This window comes from Callithrix jacchus, chromosome 7, assembly GCF_049354715.1.
Source record: "Callithrix jacchus isolate 240 chromosome 7, calJac240_pri, whole genome shotgun sequence".
NCBI classification, from domain to species: Eukaryota; Metazoa; Chordata; class Mammalia; order Primates; family Cebidae; genus Callithrix; species Callithrix jacchus.
Window position 1 is genome coordinate 139,878,525 of NC_133508.1, and position 22,405 is coordinate 139,900,929.

General features: G+C 35.5%; 1 long non-coding RNA gene across 2 annotated transcripts in view; it reads left to right on the plus strand.

The window, feature by feature from the left end:
- Nucleotides 1–22,405, plus strand: part of LOC128928233 (uncharacterized) — a 143,447-nt gene that overhangs the window by 40,783 nt on the left and 80,259 nt on the right. For both annotated transcript variants that reach the window (XR_013520580.1, XR_008473061.2), the window contains exons 5-6: nucleotides 20,055–20,171; nucleotides 20,266–20,329. This is a non-coding gene — a long non-coding RNA (uncharacterized LOC128928233). The remainder of the gene's footprint in view (nucleotides 1–20,054; nucleotides 20,172–20,265; nucleotides 20,330–22,405) is intronic.

Here is a 22,405-nt window from a genome sequence, read left to right on the forward strand (position 1 = left end):
AAAACATTTACTTTAGAAGTAGGGAAACAATATTGTCTTTGGGAACTGAATAGCTACGTCTAGTATTTGTTTTTGTGTGTTTCTTTTGGTGACCAGAAATTTTTAGGTGAAGTTTAATTTACTAAATGTTTCTATGTATGTCTAAAGAAAATTTTGCCTACCCCAAACCATGAAAATATGCTCACAGTATTTTTTCCTAGAGTTATTATAATTGGTTTTATGCTTTGGTTGATGACTTACCTGTAATTAATAGTTATAGATGGTGTGAGGTAGGCATCTAAGTTGTTTTCCTTCCCTTATTATGAACATCTGTTGAAAGTATTTTTTTTTTTATTCTATTGTTGCCTTAAAAATTATATGACAATGTAAGTTTGGGTTTATTTCCAGGTTTTCCATTCCATTCTATTGTTATATTAGAATATTTTTATGCAAATACCAGATTCTTTTTATTGCTGTAGCTTTATAGCAATTTTTGAATTTAAGTACTGCAAGTCTTCTATTTTCCTTTAAAAAGTTCCTTTGGCTATTGTATTTCCTTTGCTTTTCCATATACGTCTTAATTTAGATGGTTGTCCCTGCTAGAATTTCCTTCCAGACTGTATACAATCTATACATCCAATTAAGGCAAATCAATGTTTTAATATTAAGTTTTGCAATTAGTGAATGCAGTATTTAGGTTTTCTTTCATTTCTTTCATCAGCATTTGTGATTTCAGCATACTAATCTTGCATACATTTTCTAAAGTGTATTCCTACATATTTCATATTTTCCTGGCATTCAGAAGCAGCTAACACCCCAAATAGAAATGTTCTGCCTACTCTGTGATCTTGTTCCTTCATGTCTTCAGTTCTCTCATGCCTTATTTATTTATTAATTTATTTTTATTTTTTAGTTTATTTTGCAAGCATTAGTCTGCCACAATTCTTTTCGTTTTAGTTAGTGGCACACATTCCTTTTTCTGCTTTTAATTAACAGTACTATCCTCTCCCTTTCATTTATTAATCTACTTACTTTATGATATACATATAATCTTAAACATTATTTACCATAAGCTGGAAGTTTCCTTTTGTGTTTTTAGGGTGCATGCTCTTCAGTTATGATAAAAAAGACCACCCCCTCCCCCAAAGTATTGGCTCAGACAAATTTATTTTTCTCCCATGGATCAATGTAGACATATGATCCTATCTAATGTGACTATGTTCTATTTTATAGATAAATTACCATATTCCGGTTCACTATATCACATCATTCCTTCTTCTGCTAGAATATTGTTCTAGTCTTTATGATTGTAAATGTATCTGGAATCATAGGTTTCGTAGTTTGCATTCTGCTAGCATAGTTTTGGAAACTGGTACTGCTTTAGGGAAAGAGCCATCCAAAGCTTTTTGCAGAAAATTTTGTGATTTATTTTGCAATAAAATTCTCTAGAAATGTAGGTTTTTGTTTTTGCTTCTCTCTCTCTCTTTCTTTTAAATATCTTCTGAAACTATCCACGGCCAGACTTCTCATCTTGTCAGTTCTTCAGCTTGAAGAATATTGTGCTTATTGGTCTCTATGCCAGACACATCTTCCTCAACTTGTGGCTAAATGAAAACTTCTCTTAACTGGACTGCTTCTCCTTCTATATTTGTCTACAAATTATGTAAATTTTTTTTCTGATTTCATCTTACCTTGTAGAGTTTTACTAAAAGCAATAATAACATTCCATTTTTGAAACTTTTGCTAATAAATTCCTCTATAACAGACGTTCCCAACCCTGAGACCAGTGGCCAGATACTGGTTCAGGGCCTATTAGGATCTGAACCACACAGCAGGAGGTCAGCAGCAGGCAAGAGATCATTACTACCTGAGCTCTGCCTCCTATCAGAGCAGTGGCAGCATTAGATGCTCAAAGGAGCCTGAACCTTAACATGAACTGTGCATGTGAGGGATCTAGACTGCTCACTCCTTATCAGAATCTAATGCCTGATCTGAAGTAGAACAGTTTCATCCCAAAACCATCTGCCTCCCTGCATTCCCAGTCCATGGAAAAATTGTTTTCCACAAAACTAGTCCCTGCCTCCAAAGAATTTGACAGAGGCTGCTTTAAAATATGTGAAAAGCTTGGTGGTAGCATAGTCTACCTTTTGTCTTAATAAAGACAGTAGGATTATGAAAAGCATTGTCAGTACCACTTCGACAGTATCTGTGTCTTCACCAGCTGCCTATTCTCTGAGACAATGCCACACATTTCAGATTTATGCTACTCTAGCACTCCATCTCCAGGTAAAAATTTCTGTAGCAATAAATTTTAACATAGTATTTGTACATGTACATCTATTCTCGTATAACCATGTAATTACATTAAAAATAAAATAAGGTCAATAATTTAAACAGAATCTATAATAGGGAAGAGACTTAGAACAATCCTCTTGTTAGATTACCAATGCCAAGTATAAATAACAAAAAATATTTCGCATGTATGAATAGATTTCAAATGTCAGGAGAAATAACTACAGGAAATGTAATATTTTTCCACCTACAGGTAAAACTACTTTTTTGTTTTATTTAACCATTCTGAATGTTGAATCATTTATAAGTTAATGCTATGTTAATTAAAAGAGTATGTTTATTGGCACTGTTAAGTCTTAAAAGTCAATAGTGAGCACATTGTAAGAAATTTTCAATTAAAACAATGATATGTTAAATTTGATTATTGATTATTCTGCTCTGATAGGCACTAGGTTTGGTCTCTTGATAAATGTCCACAATTGCATGTATCTTTCTTCAAGACGTGATGTGAGACTTAATTATTACAGCAAGTATAATTTTTTTAATAATGTGCAACTTTTTTCAAATTATTAAGCTGATCACCAACTGGTTTATAACACATCAGTTTCCAGCCTAATGAACCATATATTCTTGTCAATTTTAGTAATGTTTTGACAGTTTTTGCCTCAGTGCCTTTGAATTGCAAGTGTGTACATGCATTGCTTATTGCTATCATATGTCTCCCCTAAGGATATGGTAGGTCATGATTTCTGATTTTGAATTGGTTAAGCAATAACATTTGATTATCCCATCAGAAGAAAAAGAAAAAAATGTAGTTTCATGATCTCCATTAACATCTTAGTCCATTCTAAAAATCAAATATAAATAAGTTATTTAAATATTTATATATGTGGCAAAAACATGCACATTTGAAAACATAGTACTTATTGCATCCACGATAGTCCACTAAGTCATTCAGCAGTTGTAAAATCTAAAAAGCTCTGAAAAGCAAAATTAAAAAATAATCTATTTGGTAGCAAAAATCATTCTGAATTAGAATGAGGCTATTCATTGACTATTTATTATACCCGATGTATATATTATTACATTTTTGTTAAATAATTTTAATGTGCTTGATCATGGGGTGCTGTCACAGCCTGTGCCATGAGTGGGGAGGCCCCATGAAATGTACAATCACAATGGAAGGTGAAGGGGAAGGAAGCACATCTTACATGACCAAAGAAAGAGAAATATATATTAAATAATATTTAATAAATACACTAAAATAATCTATGTATTTACATAGATAGTACATATATGTTTATGAATATATATACACAACATATCCAATGTATATGTATGTATATTTTTCAATAAATAAATATGAATTATAAAATATATGAGATCTCCAAAGTTTTAGATAAGAGATTGTGAATGTGCAAAATAGAATAAAACATAAAAATATTATTATTGTAGTTCAAAAGGTGGATGTTGGCAGTTTCTTGTACTTCTATTTAATACATTCTGGATTAGTTAAAGGTAATTGTAAGCAAATTATTTCATTATATTTATATGAATATAGAGGATAAATAAAATCTTTTCTTAAAGCTATCCACTTAAAAAATAACCTTAACTTATAAATAATTATTAGCTTCTATTTCCATTTATAGCCCACATTTTCCATCAAATGCCCTCCTCTACTTCTAATAACTGTATAATTTGACCATCATTTCCTCTAGTGTTGTAACTAAACTATGTTTATTAATAGTTTGCTGACATTCAGGCATGAAACCTCAGTCAGACTCGACACTGGTTTCTTGCTTGCTACATGTATTATCTGTTCCCACATAGGCTATACAGGAAGCATGGCAGGGGAGGTCTCAGGAAACTTACAATCATGGTGGAAGGTGAAGGGGAAGCAAGTACATCTTACACGACCAAAGAAAGACAGAGTTAAAGGGGAGGTGTCATACACTTTTAAACAATGAGATTTCAGGAGAATGCACTCACTGTTTAGACCCCTTCTCCAACACTGGGGATTATAAGTAGACATGAGATTTGAGTGGGGACACAAATCCAAACCATGTCATTCCACTCTCAACCCCTCCAAAATCTCATGTCCTTCACACATTGCAAAATAAAATCCTCCTTTCTCAAAAGTCTCCCAGGCCTAAATTCATTTCAGCATTAACTCAATGTCCATAGTCCAAAGTCTCATCTGAGTCAGGCAAGTCCCTTCCATCTATGAGCCTCTAAAATCAAAAGAAAGTTAGTTACTTCCAAAATACAATAGGGATACAGGCATTAGCCAAATACACCTATTCCAAGAGGGAGAAATCAGCTGAAACAAAGCAGCTGTAGGCTCCACAGAAGTCTGAAACCCAGCAGGGCAATCATTGAATCTCAAAGTTTCAAAATAATCTTCTTTCACTCCATGTCTTACATTCAGGCAGCATGATGTAAGGGGTGAGCTCCAAAGGCCCTGGGAAGCTCTGCTCCTGTGTCTTTGCAGGGTACAGCCCCTGTGGCTGCCTTCACAGACTGGTGTTGAGTGTTTGTTGCTGTTCTAGGTGCACAATGAAAGTTGTCAGTGGATCTACCATTCTGGGGTCTGAAGGATGGTGGCCCTTTTCTCACAGCTCCACTAGGCAGTGCACCAGGGGGGACTTTGTGTGGGAGCTCCAACCCCACATTTCCATCCACACTGCTCTAGTAGAGGTTCTGCACCAAAGCTGTGCCCATGCAGCAGACTTTTCCTTGGTCATTCAGGCATCTCCATAGATCTTCTGAAATCTAGATGGAGCTCCCAGGCCTCAACTCTTTCCCCTCTGCACACCTGAAGACTTAACACCATTTGGGACCTGCTGAAGCTTACAGCTTGCACCCTCTGGAGCAAAGGGTTGAGATGTATCTGGAGCAGAGAATCTGAGATGTATTTGGGGCCCTTTTAGTTATGGCTGGAGCTGGAGTGGCTGAAATGCAGTGTCCTAAAGTTGCACAGAGAAGTGTGGTCCTGGATCTGGCCCATGAAACTATTCTTCCCTCCTAGTCCTCTAGGTCTGTGATGGGAGGCGCTGCTGCAAGGTCTCTGAAATGCCTTGGAAGCATTTTCCCCATTGTCCTGACTACTAAGATTTTGCTTCTGTTTACTTGTACCAATTTCTGCAGCCAGCTTGAATTCCTTTCCAGAAAAATGGGTTTGTTTTCTACTACATGGTCACACTGCAAATTTTCTAAACTTTTATTGTCTGCTTACCTTTTAAATACAAATTCCAGTTTCAGATCATCTCTTTGCTCACACATATAAATATATGCTGTTAGAAGCAGCCAGATGGGAACTTGAATGCTTTGCTGCTTCAATATTTCTTCTGCCAGATATCATAAATCATCATTCTCAAGTTTGAAGTTCCACATACTCCTAGAGCAGGGACACAATGCCACCAGTCTCATTGATAAAGCATTGTAAGAGTGACCTTTATGCCAGTTCCCAGTAAGCTCCTCAACTCCATCTGAGACCACATCAGCCTGGACTTCATTGTCCATACCATGATCAGCATTTTTGTCACAATGTAACAAGTCTCTAGTAAGTTTAGAAAAGCAGTTACATGGAGGAAATATACTCTTTTTAATAAATGCTGCTGGGTTAATTGGAAATACATAGTCTAAAACATTACTCTCAACATAAGCCTCAAATGTCACAGAAAAAATAATTAAAAATTGATCTCAGATTCAAATAAAAAATAATAAAGCTACGAGACATCTTAGAATAAAATGTATTAGAAAATTTTGAGGGCCTGGAACTTGGTGAAGATATTTTGCAGGTGATACAGAAAGCATGCTCCATAGACAAAAAGTTAATATATTGAACTTATGAAAATTAAAACCTTTAATCTACCAAAGACCCAATTCAGAAGTTGAGAAGACAAGCTACAAACATTCAGAGGAAAAGAAAAATGAACAGGTATTTCACCAAAAAAGATAAACACAAAAACAACTAAGCATATGGAAATATTTACAACAGCCTTAGTGATTCCGCAAATGAAAGTTAACACCACAATGAAATATTATGACTCACATATTACAAAAATAATAAGGAATAATAATGACAAGGTCAAATGCTGTAGTGGATGCAGAGTATTTGGAGCTCTCATGCGTTGCTGATGAAAAAAAAATGGTACAGCCATTGTGGAAGTGGGTGTGACTAAAAAAGATAACAAAAGGGAATTCTTTGTGATGAGGCAGTGTTAGTGTGGTGGTGGTTACGTGAATCTACACTTATGCCACATGTGACAAATTAGCATAGAACGACATACACATACGTATGTACCCACAAGTACTTACACAAGTACCCCCAAATGACATACACATACGTATGTACCCACAAGTACATACACAAGTACCCCCAAAGGAAGACAATGCATGGAAACCTGGGGCAATCTTGAATAAGGATAGTACCAAGGTCAATGTCTTGGATTTGTTATTGTGTTATAGTTACGTAAAACAGTATTAGGGAAAATGGAGTAAAGAGTACAGGAGACCTCTCTGCATTGTTTTGTGCCACAATCCATAGTATCATATTGAATAGGCAAAAGCTGGTGGAAGTATTCCCCTTGAGAACTGGAACAAGACAAAGATGCCTGCTCTAAGGCACAGGGATAAGTTGCAACCAATTCAGGCTAGTGATTCTCTGTTGGGGCAGGAAAGAAAAATTAAGATTTGTAATATTTTATTTACTGGACATGCATTTTTAAATCAAATATGACAACATGTTAAAATTATAAATAATGAATGATACATGTGACATTACTTCTTTTGCTATTTCTATATTCTTTTGTATGCCTAAAATGTTTCATGGTTACTAAATTCTATTGGTTAGGATTGTATAAAATAATTTTGATACCCCTCTTGCCCCTGAGGCAGTTTGTTATGAAAAAATCCAACAGGAAATCACTTTGTTTATGTGATTTCTTTAATACTCACAATTTACGTTAGATATATGTTTCTTATCATGAAGTAAATATAACAGGAGAAAGACATTTTTACTAATAGAGATGTCTTTTTTATAAGAAATAGATTATTTCATGAACATATTTTGGTGTTTCATATTATCAATCTAATGAAAATTAAAATATTGCATTGTTTTAGTGTTCCTTATTTTTAATTTTTTTTTTCCATTTGGAATCAAGTATTGCAAAAGGAGAAAATGTTTAAAAGATGTAATAACCAAAAAATTATTTAATTTTCCACTGGAATTCTGACAAGTTGATATGATGATGAGCTAAGATTGCTAGTCATGTCTGTACATAACAGCTGTGCTTACACTCTGGGTAGGCGTTGGAACTAAGGGTGAACTGCAGAGTTCAGAAGTACCTCTGGGGAAGTAGTTGGAGGTAAAACGAGTCTGTGTGATTAGATCAAATCGTGTCTTTTTCATTGTAATTATAGTTCCCTGCTGATCTTGAAAAGGATAATCTCTCCATACGTTGCCACAAAAGTCAAGTCCCTACTTTATCCTCTTAGCTGGTTTAAAGAGAGGACAACAACACAATTTAAATTAAACTTAGGGTGTCTGTACATAGACCCAAAAAAGAATGAAAGTGAAAATAATTTATAAGGTTGGTAATCACCATTGCTATGAGATTCTACTACACACCCACCAGGAGAGCTAAAGTTTAAAAAGTGAAACAAATAAAATGACAAGATTAACATCAATTACCTGTGAGTGTAGAAAGCAATTGACTTCCACTCTGCTTTTGGAACTGTAATTTGTCAAAACTGCCTTGGAGATTCTCAGTATTTATTAGTGCTGAACACATACATATTCTACAGATGCAATTCCACTCCTATCCATCAGAGTATGTGCACCAAAAGGCACGTTCAGGAATGTTTATATCACTATTTGTAACAGCAAAAAACTTGAAACAACAGTAGAACAGATAAATAATCTGAGCTATAATTACAGTCATACAGTGGAATACTACAGAGCAACAAAAATGAATAAACTACTGCTATATACAACAACAGGAATAATTCTCACAAATATAGTAAGTGAAAAAAGCCACACACTAAAGTGTACATGTTGCATTTCCTAGTTTTCCATTGTTACATAAAATTTGTCACATATTTAGCATCTTAACATATAGTTATTTCATAGTTCCCATGGATCAGTAATTCAGGAGTAAGTAGCTGGGTCCTTTGCTCAGGATGTCACCAGGTTGAAATCGGATGTTGCCTGAAACTGGTATCTTATCTGAGGGTTGGAGTAGTCTTTCAGACTCATGCAAGCGTTGGCAGAATTCAGTTTCTTGCCATTATAGGACTTAGTCCGTGTTTCTTGCTAGCTGTCGACTAGCTGTTTTTGATGGCGATTGACCAACTCTCAACTCCTGGAAATCACTTTCGCATAAGAAGGCAGTTTACTTCTTCAAGGTTGGTAGGAAAACACCTTTGGCTTTAATGTTTGGTAATTCTCTCTTAGTAAGGGCTCAGTCACTCTTAAGGTGCTAACTGATTAAGTCAAGCTCATCAAATATAATCTCCTATTCGAATAACTTAAAATCAACCCATTAGTAACCTAATCACAGGAATTAAAATCCCATTTTATTCACAAGTCCTTGCTACACTCAATGGGAGTATACAGGCCATTTATACCATAAAGATGGAATTGGGCGCCATCTTAGAATTCTGCTTATTTGTACTATACTGTAACATTACTTATATAAAGCTTAAAAACCAGATTTCAGGGAAAAAGTCAAAATTTTGGTAACATTTAAGGGGGGATAATAATGGTTGGGATGAGCTCACAGAAAGCTTTTATGGTGCTAATAATCTGGAGTGTTGCTTGATTTTGTTTTTTTAAAAGAGTGAGTGAGTACAAGGATATTTTCATTCTTCAAACTGTTCAATTCTGATATGTGCGTTTTTGCTGTGTATTATTAAATAATAAATTTTATTATGTTATAATTCCATTGAATTTTTCATTGGAAAAGAACTGAAATATTACAGGTTCTACTTTCTCTAAAAATATACATAGTTGGACATATATAGAAACTAGTAGCATTCTCAGTTAAGACAGAAGGGGAAAAAATTACTTGTAAGTGAGGAATTTTTTAATGGTGGTAGCTCGTATTTGTAGTGTAACATATGGGTAAGTCCGTCAAAATATTTTTGAGTCCACTGTCAAATCCACAAACTTTTAATTCCAAAGACTAAAATACATGTGCCCCTGCTCACCCCGCCCCCACCCCCCGCTTTTTTTATTTTGAGAGGAAGTTTTGCTCTTGTTGTCTAGGCTGGAGTGCAATGGCATGATCTCAACTCACAGCAACCTCTGCCTCCTGGGTTCAAGTACTTCTCCTGCTTCAGCCTCCTGAGAAGCCGGGATTACAGGCAGGCACCACCATGCCTGGCTAATTTTTGTACTTTTAGTAGAGACGGGGTTTCACCATGTTGGTCAGGCTGTTCTCAAACTTCTGACCTCAAGTGATCCACCCACCTCGGATTCCCAAAGTGCTGAGATTACAGGCTTGAGCCACCATGCTCAGCCATGTGCCCCTCTTTTAAAAATTCTTCCTTAATGTGCATAGTCTGAATAAAATATTAATATACACTGCAAAAATACTGCTCTGCTACAAGGCCAGTTTGCACAGGTCAATTGATAATTGACTTTCAGTTTCTGTTAAAGGCCTTGCAAAAAGAATGGCTAAGCTCTATTTTGGCTCAAATTTTAGTTTACTGGTGAAGATGGGAGAGGCGTAGTCAGTAAGTGACACTGCCTCATGATTATTTGGGGATTGTCAGTCCAGTATACAGTTTAACTACATTCTGTATCAATTCTATTGTCCCTGCCTTTGTACTTTTGAAACAGTACTGTTCAATTCTAAATTTTTATCTTAATTTAGCCTTGCAAAAAATATGAAAGATACTCTCCCATATGTTTCATTAATTTTGTTTCTCTGTTTCCAAATAGTGATGAGTTTTGCTAAGTATGCTTTCTCCGATAGCATACTCATATATTTTTCTCTCTTAGAATTTGTACCACTGGGTATGGCAGTAAGATAGATGTCCTTGGGTTCTCATTTCATGTTTGAGAGGATTTTCTCATAACTCTCCTAAAAACCTCAAGCATTGTATTTCATGCCATCTAATTTTTAAACCCTCTATTCTTCAGGTATGGCTATGTTCCAAACTCTGCAACATTCCTCCTCATTTTTCCGTGAGTTAGGCCCTAGCTCACAATCACTCTGCAATTACTTCTGTCGTAATTCTTGGTGTAGATAACATCCACCTGGCCTCAATTTTATTAAAATAATCTTGTCTTTCACAATACCTGAACCATTTACTCTCTAGATACTCCCATTACCAATAAATGTAACCCCTATGTAATATTTATTCTTTGCAGCTCATTTTCTGATGATTTGCCTTTTGTTTCTATGTTTGTTTATTTGTTTTCCTTTCTAGGATTCTAGCTAGATCATTCACCCTAGAATCAATTGATCCTATCAATTTTCACGGTTCCTCATCCTTTTAATATCCCCTTGGTTTTGTTTAAATTATATGGACAATAATCAAAAAATATATAATTTGTATGGTTTTTATTCTCTTACAGCTCTTATGCTGAATTGCATTTGCTTACATCTATCTAATTTCAATTATTATTGAAATAATATTTCAATTTCCCACTTATTCACTGACCTACATCTATATAGCCGAACATGGCTGGAGAAAACACTTAACATAATTGTTTTCATTAGAAATTCATGCCCATGAAACAATTAAAATGGGTCATTAATTCAGGAAATTATACAGTATTCCTGAGTCTATTCACTACCCATTTCTCAAATCCCAAACAACACATTTTCCATTTTTATTTTGAGGTGATGACTTTGATCTATCTAAAGCCAATTCTCTCACTTCAACACTAGATTTCATCAGTGGCACAGAGAGTTAGGAGATCACCCTAGCAATTATTTACTAGGGATAGAAAGATACATACTTTCTATCCCCTACTTTCTTTCTTTTTTTTTTTAAGAAAGGAGAGAAGGAAAGAAAAAAAAAGGAGTGAAGGAGAGGAAGAAAGAGGAAGAAAAAGAGAAAGAGAGAATGGGAATGTTGCTTTATTCTAAAAATGGGTATTGAAAACCTCTTTTATGCCAATAATTGTGCTTAATGGCCGATCAATATTTCATTTAAACCTATGAGTAGGTGTGATGTGGTACTGACAAGAATGTATATTTTGAGTATTTAAAGTGGAGAGCTCTATACATGTTTATTAAGTTTACTTGTTCCGGATCTGAGTTCAAGTCCTGGATATCCTTATTAATTTTCTGTCTCATTGATCTATCTAACATTGATGTTGAAGTTTCCCACTATTATTTTGTGGGAGTCTAGGGAGTCTAAGTTTCTTTATATGTCTTATGCATCTGGGTGTTAGGGTCGTTAGCTCTTATTGTTGCATTGATCCTTTTACCACTATATCTTTGTTGCTTTAAAATCTATTTTATCAGATGTGAGAATTACAACTCCTGCTTTTTGTTTATTTATTTATTTTTGCTTTCCATTTGGTTGGTCAATATTTCTCCATCTTTCGTTTTGGGTCTTTGTGTATCTTTGGATGTGAAATGGGTCTGGATGTAGCACACCATTGAGTTTTGGCTGTATCTTTTGATTGGGGGATTTAGTCGATTTAAATTTAGGATTACTGACATTTGATGTTAACTGGCTATTTTGTCCATTTGTTGATGCAATTTCTTCATTATGGTGATGCTCTTTACTTTTTGGTATATTTTTAGAAAGGCTAACACTAGTTGTTCCTTTCTATGTGTAATGCTTCTTTCAGAAGCTCTTGTAAAGCAGGCCTGGTGGTAATACATCTCTGAGTACTTGCTTGTTCATAAAAGATTTTATTTTTCCTTCAGTTGTGAAGCTTAGTTTGGCTGGATATGAAATTCTGGGCTGAAACTTCTCTTCTTTAAGGATGTTGAATATTGGCCCCCACTCTCTTCTGGCTTGTAGGGTTTCTGCAGAGAGATCTGCTGTGAGTCTGATAGGCTTCCTTTTGTGGGTAACCTGACCTTTCTTTCTGGCTGTCCTTAGTATTTTCTCCTTCATTTCAACCCTGGTGAATCTAACGATTATGTGCCTGGGGGTTGCTCTTCTTGAGGAATATCTTTGTGGTGTTCTCTGTATTACTTGGGGTTGAATATTATCCTGCTTTGCTAGATTGGGAAAATTTTTCTGAATAATATCCTGAAGAGTATTTTTCAGCTTGGACTCATTCTCTCTGTCACATTCATGTACACCTACCAAACGTAAATTAGGTCTTTTCACATAGTCCCATATTTCTTGGAGACTTTGCTCACTCCTTTATATCCTTTTTTCTCTATTCTTGTCTTCTCCTTTTATTTCATTAAGTAGGTCTTCGACCTCTGATATCCTTTTTCTGCTTGATCAATTCGGCTATTTAAGCTTGTGCATATTTCACTAAGTTCTCGTGTTGTGTTTTTCAACTCTGTTAATTCATTTTTATTCCATCCCATACTTTCTATCCCTAGTAAATAATTCAGTAAGAATTCTGTCCAGGCTGAGGTTGTATTTCCTAGCTCTTCCTGTACCAAGGTGAAAGCCATGTTATTAGTTTTCACTAGTGGAATGGGAGGAAAAGTTATACATGTCTCTTTGGGCAAATGATTAACTAGCAAGTATGCCTTCCCTATGCTGTCGTTTTCTTTTTTTTTTTTTTTTTGCCAATCAGTTTGAGCTTATGAAGTTGCTCAGGTTAGCCTTGAACTGATGACCTCGCCTTCGCGAGCGCCATGACCTCCCGCGGGAGCCACTTTGGACCCCTATGCTGTCGTTTTCTAATCACTGGTTGAGTCAAAAAAAGAACTCTTAGGCCTTAATGGATCTGAGGCACAGGATTGAAAGAGCCTCCATGCCTTAACAACTTGCATGGATAATAACCTGCTGAATACCGTGTCGAGAGAGTAGAGTGAACAATAATAAAGTTATATTGTGTTCAATAACAGAGGCGTCTTTTCAATGTAGGTGTCAGAGTAAGTAATGTTAATTAATTTATGCATGTCTCCTCTGGCATCATTCCAGCAATTCTTTTCAATTTTTCACTGTTCACTGGAATGCTAATATTTCTCTCATATTAAAAAATATATTTGAAATTTCTTCCCCAGCAGCTAAAAATAAATCATGAAGCAAAATTCCTTGAGCAAATTATTTATACTCCCTGTGTTTCTTTTCACTTTATTTTAATCTCACTTCAATTAGGCTTTCGTCCCTACAGCTCCATCAGAATTTCTCTCCATGAGGTCAGCAATGACCTTCAATCAGCTAAATCCAATAGACGATTCTCAGTTCCCATCTTAATTTACTAGCCACACGTTAACAACTGCTCCCTTTTTCCTTACTACACACTCTTCAGTGGGGTTTTAGGACACCAGATTTCTTGGTTTTTCTTCTGCTTTACCAGTCACTTCTCAGACTCTTTGGCTGCTCCTTCTTTTTACTTTGAAAGCGTCAAGTTAGTTTGCCTCAGGGATCAGCCTTGTTTTCTCCTCTCTATGAATACTTACTCCCTCACTGATCTCAGCCACTCTGGTAGCTTTAAGTGTTGTCTACATGACATTGACTCCTAAATGTATATTGCAAGCACAGATCTCTCCTACACTACAGATTTCTGAAGCTCTGTGGCTATTCAACATTTTCACTTGGAGTTTGATAGACGTCTTAAACTCAAACTGTTTGAATCTACAGTCTTAATTTTACCAAATCTCCCTTCTAATAGCTTTGTCAAGAAGTCAGTTGTAATTCTTATTTTTGTTATTCTTTTTGTAAGGGGCTCCCTACTCCCCTATGGATTATTTCAAAATTTTTTTAGTTGTCTTTGATTTCCTGTACAGTGTGGCTTGCTTTTATTTTTCCTTTATTCTGCTTGTTCTCTTAGATTCCTGAATTTTGCTTCTGTGCCTGTCATTAATTTGTAGAAAATCTCAGTTATTGTTGCATTAAATATTTCTTCTGTTCCTTTATCTCTTTCTGCTTCTTCCTGTATTCTCATTACACATGTGTTACACCTTGTGTAGCTGTCGCACATTTTGGATATTCTGTTTTATTTTTTTTTCAATCTGTTTTCCTTTGCTTTTAAGCTTTGGAGGTTACATTGATATACCCTAAAGGTCAGAGATTCTTTCTTCAGCCATGCCCAGTATAATAATGTACCATTCAAAAGCATTCTTCATTTCTGCCTTAGCGTTACTGATCATTAACATTTCTTTGACTCTTTAAAAATTGTTTTATCTCTCAGCTTACATTGCCCATCTCTTCTTGCATGCTGTCTACTTTTTCCATGAAAGCCTTAGCATGTTAATCATAGTTGCTTTAAAGTCTCTATTGAATAATTCCAACATCCCTGACATGTCTATTTTTGATGGATTCTCTGTCTCTTCAAACTGTGTTGTTTGTTTTTATTGCCTTTTAGCATGACTTGTAATTTTTTGAAAGCCAGAGGTAATAGACTAGGTAAAAGAAACTGAGGCAAATAGGGCTTTAGAAAAATGTGGTGGTTAAGTCTGGGTCAAGGGGAAGCATTTCATACATCTAATATTAAGTCTCATTCTTACAGTGAGCCTGTGCTGCTGTGTTGTATTTATAAGTCCTTCTCATTCTCACCCCACCCCATCTGTTAAGTGGCGTAGGATGACTAGAGGAGGTAGGAGTTGGGTACTTCTCCTCCCTTGAGGTTGGTTAGGCTCTGATAAAAGCCCAACAGCTTAAGGTCTGATAAAATAGTTTCTCTTGAGGGCAGGCCTTGATAAGAAAAGGAGAAAACTCTGGGATATTTCAAAATGTTTACTTTTTTCCCCCTTGAACCTTGTAGAGCTCCTAGATTTAAAACTCACAAAAGTGTGGAGTCTCCCTTAAGACAGACTTGTCCACACTGAGCCTTCAGCAAATTTTCAGTGAGAGTTTAGGTTTTCCTCTCTTGGCACTGGTTCCTGCAGAGTTTCCTGCACACGGGTTTTTGTTCCAGTAAGTTGTTGTCTGTATTCTACTGTCTTTTCTTCCCCATTTTAGGGACAGTGTATTTGCTTTTGACATCACTTCTCTGACAGATCTAAGAAGAGTTTTGATCTTCCAGTTTGTTCTGCTTTTTTCTTGTTAAGACGGAGTGATGACTTCCAAGCTCCTATGTGCCAGACTAGACATCAGAAGTCCCTGTTGTTTCTGCGAATGAGAAGTTTTCTTTTTCATTTGATATAATGGAAACTCCATTCTTTCTATTGATGAGGTTAAAATCTATTTTTTTGGAATTATCTTTGATTTCTTTCATTTTCCACATCTTAATAAAATGCCAGTAAATCCTGCAGTCCCCACCTTTGGTTTGGATCCTGATTTTGACCATACCTTGTCATCTCCCTTCCAACTACTCTCTTAATGACTATTGCCCTGATTACAGCAGTGTAGCTTCTTAGCTGGTTTCCCTGCTTCTATCTTTGCTCTTCTATAGTCTAAAGCTTAAAAGATCAGTAAGATTATTAATAATATTTGTAAACTGTGAGTCAAATCATTCCATTTCTTTGCTCTAAACATTACAAGGTCTTCCTTTTAACTAAGAGCAAAATGGAAAGTTTTTAAAATTGCCTTTGGTGCCATGAAAGGCCTCTGTTACCCCCAACTTTATTCGTAATATAATTTACCTTGCTCACTCTGCTCAAGAGACCACACTGGTCTCTCTATTGTTCCTGGAGCCCATGGCATTATCCTGATTTGGTGCTATTGTGCTGGATGTTACTGCTGCCCGATACTTCCTTAGTCCAAATATTCAGTTTGGTATGTTTATGCAGTGGCTGGTACTGGTTGCTCCTTTCCATGTTTAGTGCTTCCTTCAGGAGCTCTTTGTAGGGCAGGCCTGGTGGTGACAAAATCTCTCAGCAGTTGTTTCTCCATAAAAGATTTTATTGCCCCTTCGTTTATGAAGCTTACTTTGCCTGAATATGAAATTCTGGGTTGAAAATTCTTTTCTTTTAGGATGTTGAATATTGGTCCCATGCTCTTCCGACTTGTAGGGTTTCTGTTGAGAGATCTGCTGTGAGTCTGATGGGCTTCCTTTGTGGGTAACCTGACCTTTCTCTCTGGCTGCCATTAGCATTTTCTCCTTCATTTCAACCTTGGTGAACCTGATGATTATGTGCCTTGGGGTTGCATTTCTCAAGGAATACCTTTGTGGTGCTCCCTGTATTTCCTGGACTTGAATGTTAGCCTGCCTTGATAGGTTGGGGAAGTTCTCCTGGATAATATCCTGAAGAGTATTTTCCAACTTGGTTTTGTTCTCCCCATCACTTTGAGGTATGCCAATCAAATGTAGACTTGGTTTTTTCACATAATCCCTTATTTCTTGGAGGCTTTGTTCATTTCTTTTCACTCTTTTTTCTCTAATCTTGCCTTCTTGCTTTATTTCATTGAGTCGATCTTCAGTGTCTGATATCTTTTCTTCCACTTGATGGATTCAGCTGTTGAAACTTGTGTATGCTTCATGAAGTTCTCGTGCTGTGTTTTTCGGCTCCATCATGTCATTTATGTTCTTTCCACCCTAGTTATTCTCATTAGCATTTTGTCTAACCTTTTTTCATGGTTCTTAGTTTCCTTACATTGGGTTAGAACATGCTCTTTTAGCTTGGAGAAGTTTGTTATTACCCACCTTCTGAAGCCTGCTTCTGTCAATTCATCAAGTTCATTCTCCATCCAGTTTGGTTTCCTTGCTGGTAAAGGTTTGTGGTCCCTTGGAGATAATACATTACAATAGCAAAGACTTGGAACCAACCCAAATGCCCATTCATGATCAACTGGATAAAAAAAATATGGCACATATACACCATGTAACACTATGCAGCCATAAAAAATGATGAGTTAATGGCCTTTGCAGGGACATGGATGAAGCTGGAAACCATCATTCTCAGCAAACTGACACGAAAGCAGAAAACCAAACACCACATGTTCTCACTTATAAGTGGGTGTTGAACAGTGAGAACACATGGACACAGGGAGGGGAACATCACACACTGGTGCCTGTTGATCGGTGGGGGGCTAGGGGAGGAATAGCAGGGGGTGGGGGATTGGGGAGGAATAGCATTAGGAGAAATACCTAATGTAGATAATGGGGCAATCGATGCAGCAAACCACCACCACAGCACATGTATACCTATGTACCAAAATTGCACAATCTGCACATGTACCCCAGAACTTAAAGTATAATAAACATAAATGAGTAACAAAAATTCATATTTCTAGTTTCCTGGTTTTCTTCAAATCTTTACTTAAAATCTTTTTCTTGAGAACAGCTGCCATCAATGACCAGCTTAAAATTTGAACTTTGATCCTTTAGCTATTCTTTCAAATTATTCTGTGCTTGATTAAAATGGTCCTGTGATTTTTCTTTGAGGCAGTGTCTCACTCTTTTATCCTGGTTGCAGTGTGGTGGTGTAAACAATTATTGCTCTCTGCAGCCTTAATTATCTTGGTTCACACAATCTTCCTGCTTCAGTCACCTGAGTAGCTGGGACAGCAGGCATGCAACATCATGCCTGGCTAATTTTTAGAATTATTTTCATAGACACAGGATCTTACTATATTGCCCAGGCTGCACTTGAACTCCTGAACTCAAATGATTCCTTCAACTCAGCCTCTCAAAGTGCTAGGATTAGAGGTGTAGGGTACTGTGTGCTTCTGCAATTTATTGAGAATTACTCCCAATAATAAACCATGCTATATGGGCACAAATCTAAAATAAAAATAATTCTGACTTCTATTGTTTAAAAAAAAATTTTGAACTCATTCCCCCACCCTGTTGTATTCTAAATATCCCTTGCCCTCCTCTACTTAAAAAATATTTGCGAGGGCAGTAATAACTTCTAACATAAAATATACTTATTTATTAAATTAATTGTTTGTAGTGTGTCTTCTTTTGAACTCCTTGCATGTAAAACACTATACTAGAATATTAACATTATTATTAGCAATTATAATAAACTGCATGAAGAAATAAGACAGATATTTTTGTCTGTTCAATTCCTTTACATATTCTAAGCACCTAAAATGATGCCTGGCAAAATAATAGGCGCCTGGTAATTTGTGGACTGCCAAATTAGATGTATGATATCATTGTGTGTGTTTATTTTTAATATAAATTTTATTCTAAATTGTGATACCCATACACACAAATACATGCACACACACACACACACACACACACACACACACTTAGATTTATAGTGCCTAAAATTTGCAGTCCCCTGACCCCATCCAGCAACAAGTATAGTAAATGTATATAATCTGGTGTTCTAAAATATTTGTAGCATTAAATTTTATTTTAAAATACTTTAAAATGATTTTAAAATAACTGGTAGATCCTTTTGTAATAACATAGTGGTATCTTTTTAACAAAAAGAAGCATTAAGAATTATTCTTGGCGAATCATTTTCTGTATTTCAATTGTACCTAAAAAATCTTTTCTTCTTGTGACTATTGATAGAAATGTATCATTCAAGTTGTTTCTCATATATCTGATATCTTCTTACAGTATCAGAACACATGTCCTGAATTTCACTGTCATTTTCTTTGTTAATAGTTATACTTAACTAAGCTAATCTAGGGCTTTTTGTCAGTCTCTGTTAACTAATCACAATATTTTGATTCCATTAAAATTTTGTGTTTTACTAACATAGCTAGAATTCAGGTAATGTTGAAACCCTAAAGATAATTGTGAATTAAAATGATATTTCTCTAACATTAAATCCAAAATATTTTTAAACCATAATTCTTTGATAGTGTTTTACATGATTCCACATGTGAATTGCCCTGAAAGGACAGCGAGGATAATATTCAGGATATCATTCCAGGCACTCTCTGCACACCCTGCTACGTGAAGATCATCAATTTATAAGAAATGCTCTGTTTGATAGCGTTGCTCACCAGGTCTCTACTAATACATTTTAAAGATTTACATGTGCCTTCCAAATTGGCTTCCTACTCCAAATTCTAGAAAAAGAAATACATATCTGATGGTTAATAAAATCTACTCTGCTTTTCATTTATTACAACCTATACTTGAAAAAATTTATTGAGCATTGAACTACATACTTGATATACTGCAATAGAAAGGGCTCCTTAATGTGTCTAAAGAAGAGAATATAACACTACTCACCATGAATTAATCCTTGGAAAAAAAGAGAGAGAGAGAGAGAGAGAGAGAAAGAGAAACTATTATCAAATTGGAGTGGTAATGACATTTCTATTTTGAAAAAAAAAAAAGTTTCAGAAACTCTCAGTACTTATTATTTAGTTAAAAAAAGTGCTTATTTGTTCCTAGGCTTTATTCCAGCAAAGATCCCAATAGAAAAATTATAAAATGATGGCTTTTTAATTACCAGGAATAAATAAAACTTAAATTTTGAAAGAAAATTTGCGATCGAGGGCTGTCTATTACTAGGTTCCTGCACTTTTGGGACAACAAAAAAGCACATAGTTTTTTTTATTTGTTTTTCAGATGTAGCATCATTTTGTTGTTTTTCATTTACATAAGATTTTTATTTTAGGATAGTTTTATATTTATAGAAAATTTAGAAAAATAGTTTATAGTGTTCATGTGTAACATACACATAGCTTGGCTATTGTTAAGACGTTAGTATGAAAGCTAAGACAAAACCAAGGAATGATATTGATATATTAGTATCAGCAAAACTTCATATTTTACTCAGATTTTCTTAGTTTTTATCTAATGTTTTCTTCTTTTTCAGGATTCCATCCAAGACACCATATTACATATTATCGTGCCTTCTTAGGATTGTCTTAGCTGTGATGTTTCCTCTGATTTCATTGATACAGGATTTTGTGTTTTAAGGAATATGGGACAGGTGCTTATAGACTGTTCTCGTGATTACACTTGAGTTCTCGGTTTTTGAGGGAGGAAGACCACAGAGCTAAAGTGCTGTTCTTATTATATCATAGATGTGTACTGTCAACATTAGTTATCACAATTGATACCAACCATCTTCAGCTGACTGAGGTACCGGTAAGTTTCTTCTCTGTAAAGTCCCCCTCACAACTTTCTATACTATACTTTTTGGAACAAAGTCACTATGCATAACTTATTTCATTGACGAAGGATTTTGTGTTTTAAGGAATATGGGACAGGTGTTTATAGACTGTTCTTCAACAGGGATTTATTTGATATGTTCAGATAAATCTGAATAGATATGTTGCCCCCTCCTGGAAGGGGCAATACCAACGTAACATACATGGAACTCTTCTAAATGAGAAATCAACTTTCTTTTATTCATTTATTCAGTCATTTACTTTTGTCAATATGAATTTGTAGATATTTATTTTATGCTTTAGGTTATAATCTAATACTACATTATTTATTTTGTTGCTCAAACCTTCCAACTTTGGCAATTCAAGCTCTTTCAGTTAGCTCCTATGTCCATTTGACATGCCTCAGTGGTTTCTTTTCTTTTTCTTTTTTTCAACATTTCCTTTCATTTGTCAGTACCTCTAGGATTACCCTGTATATTTCCTGTCTTACAATCAGACATGTGTCTCAAGATGGCTGAATTCTTTGCTTGCAGAAGAGTGTTAGGAACAAAGGTCTGGGCAATGAGTGTATTTACTCATAATTACACTCACTGTAATGTAATTACAATGTAATTCCTGGTGGTGTTGCTTCTAGGATCACTTAGTAACAGATTTTGGAACTATGTGTGTGTTTACCAGCCCATGTATACACATTTAATCTGTAACTGGTTTTCTATTTTCCCATCTGTAGCTATATTAAGCTAAATCTAAGTTCACACTAATGTCTCTAACTGTAATCCGGTATCACATGGTTCCCTCTAACCTTCGCCCCTTGATTATACTTAACATTCACTCCAACAGTGAGAAGTCTGGCTCCCACCATTTGCAATCCATTTACTGATTGATTTGATCCTAAAACACAACTTCAGTAGTTCCAGAATTGTTAATAGTGAAGAAACAACTTTGCCGACTGGAGGACGATGCTTATATATGGTTCCTCTTGTCTTTAATCTTAAAGTCTCCAGAAATTTTCAAAGTTACTTAGTATCCGCTACCCCACCCTTCTCAATGAGAATACATCACACATTTGCAACACAGTCACAATATTTTGTCACAGTATGCATGCTATCATGGGATCCCTCAACGTCCTAATTTAATTTTTATATTTTCATACATTGTCTCAAACTTTGTGCTCTAAACTTTTACGGGTTTTGAAAAATGAATAATATCATGTAAATACCAACATAGCATCTTGCAGAATATTTTCAAAACTCTAAAAACAATACAAGAAAACAAAAATTTTACAAAATTTTATTCAAAAGTATCTGCTTTACAAACCTTGGGAAACCACTAATCTTTTTTCCTTCTACAAGCTTTTGCCTTTCCAAGATGTCATACAAATGGTATTATGCAACATGTGGCATTTTTACACTGGCTCCTTTACATAGTAATATGCATTTAATGTATACATTGTATTATGCAGAGTGGTACTTCTTTTAACAAAAATAACTAAGTTGTATCCAACTGTGTGCATGTATCACAGTTTGTTTTCCCACTAACCTCTTGAAAAACAACTTAGTTGCTTCCAGTTTCGTAATCGTGGGTAAAGTGGCTATAAACATTTGCGTGCAGATTTTTTGACTATAATATTTTGGATTAGTTGAGTAAATGCTTTTTAGTAAGATTGATGAATTGCATTGTAAGTCTATATTTGACTTTATAAGAAATTACCTAATATTGTTGAACCTGAGCAAGTTAGAGAGAGCGACACACTCTGAGATTGAATCAAGAGTCCCTTATTTGCCAGTGACAGAGGTGATGCACAAAATTCTCTTGGCCCGGAGAAGGGACTTTGTCTTCTTTTATACCTTGCTTAAAGGAAGGGAAGGGGGGGGCTAGCTAAAGCGGAGTTTACAGAAGCAGAACAAGCAAAAAGTTAAAAGGATACACTACTGCAGGAAGATATACGGTTGTAAATGTAGGGGCTTTCAGTTAAAAGAATAAACTACTACAGGAAGATAAACAGTTGTAAATGTGGGCACATTCCAAGGAGCAGCTGATACCATCAGCAAAC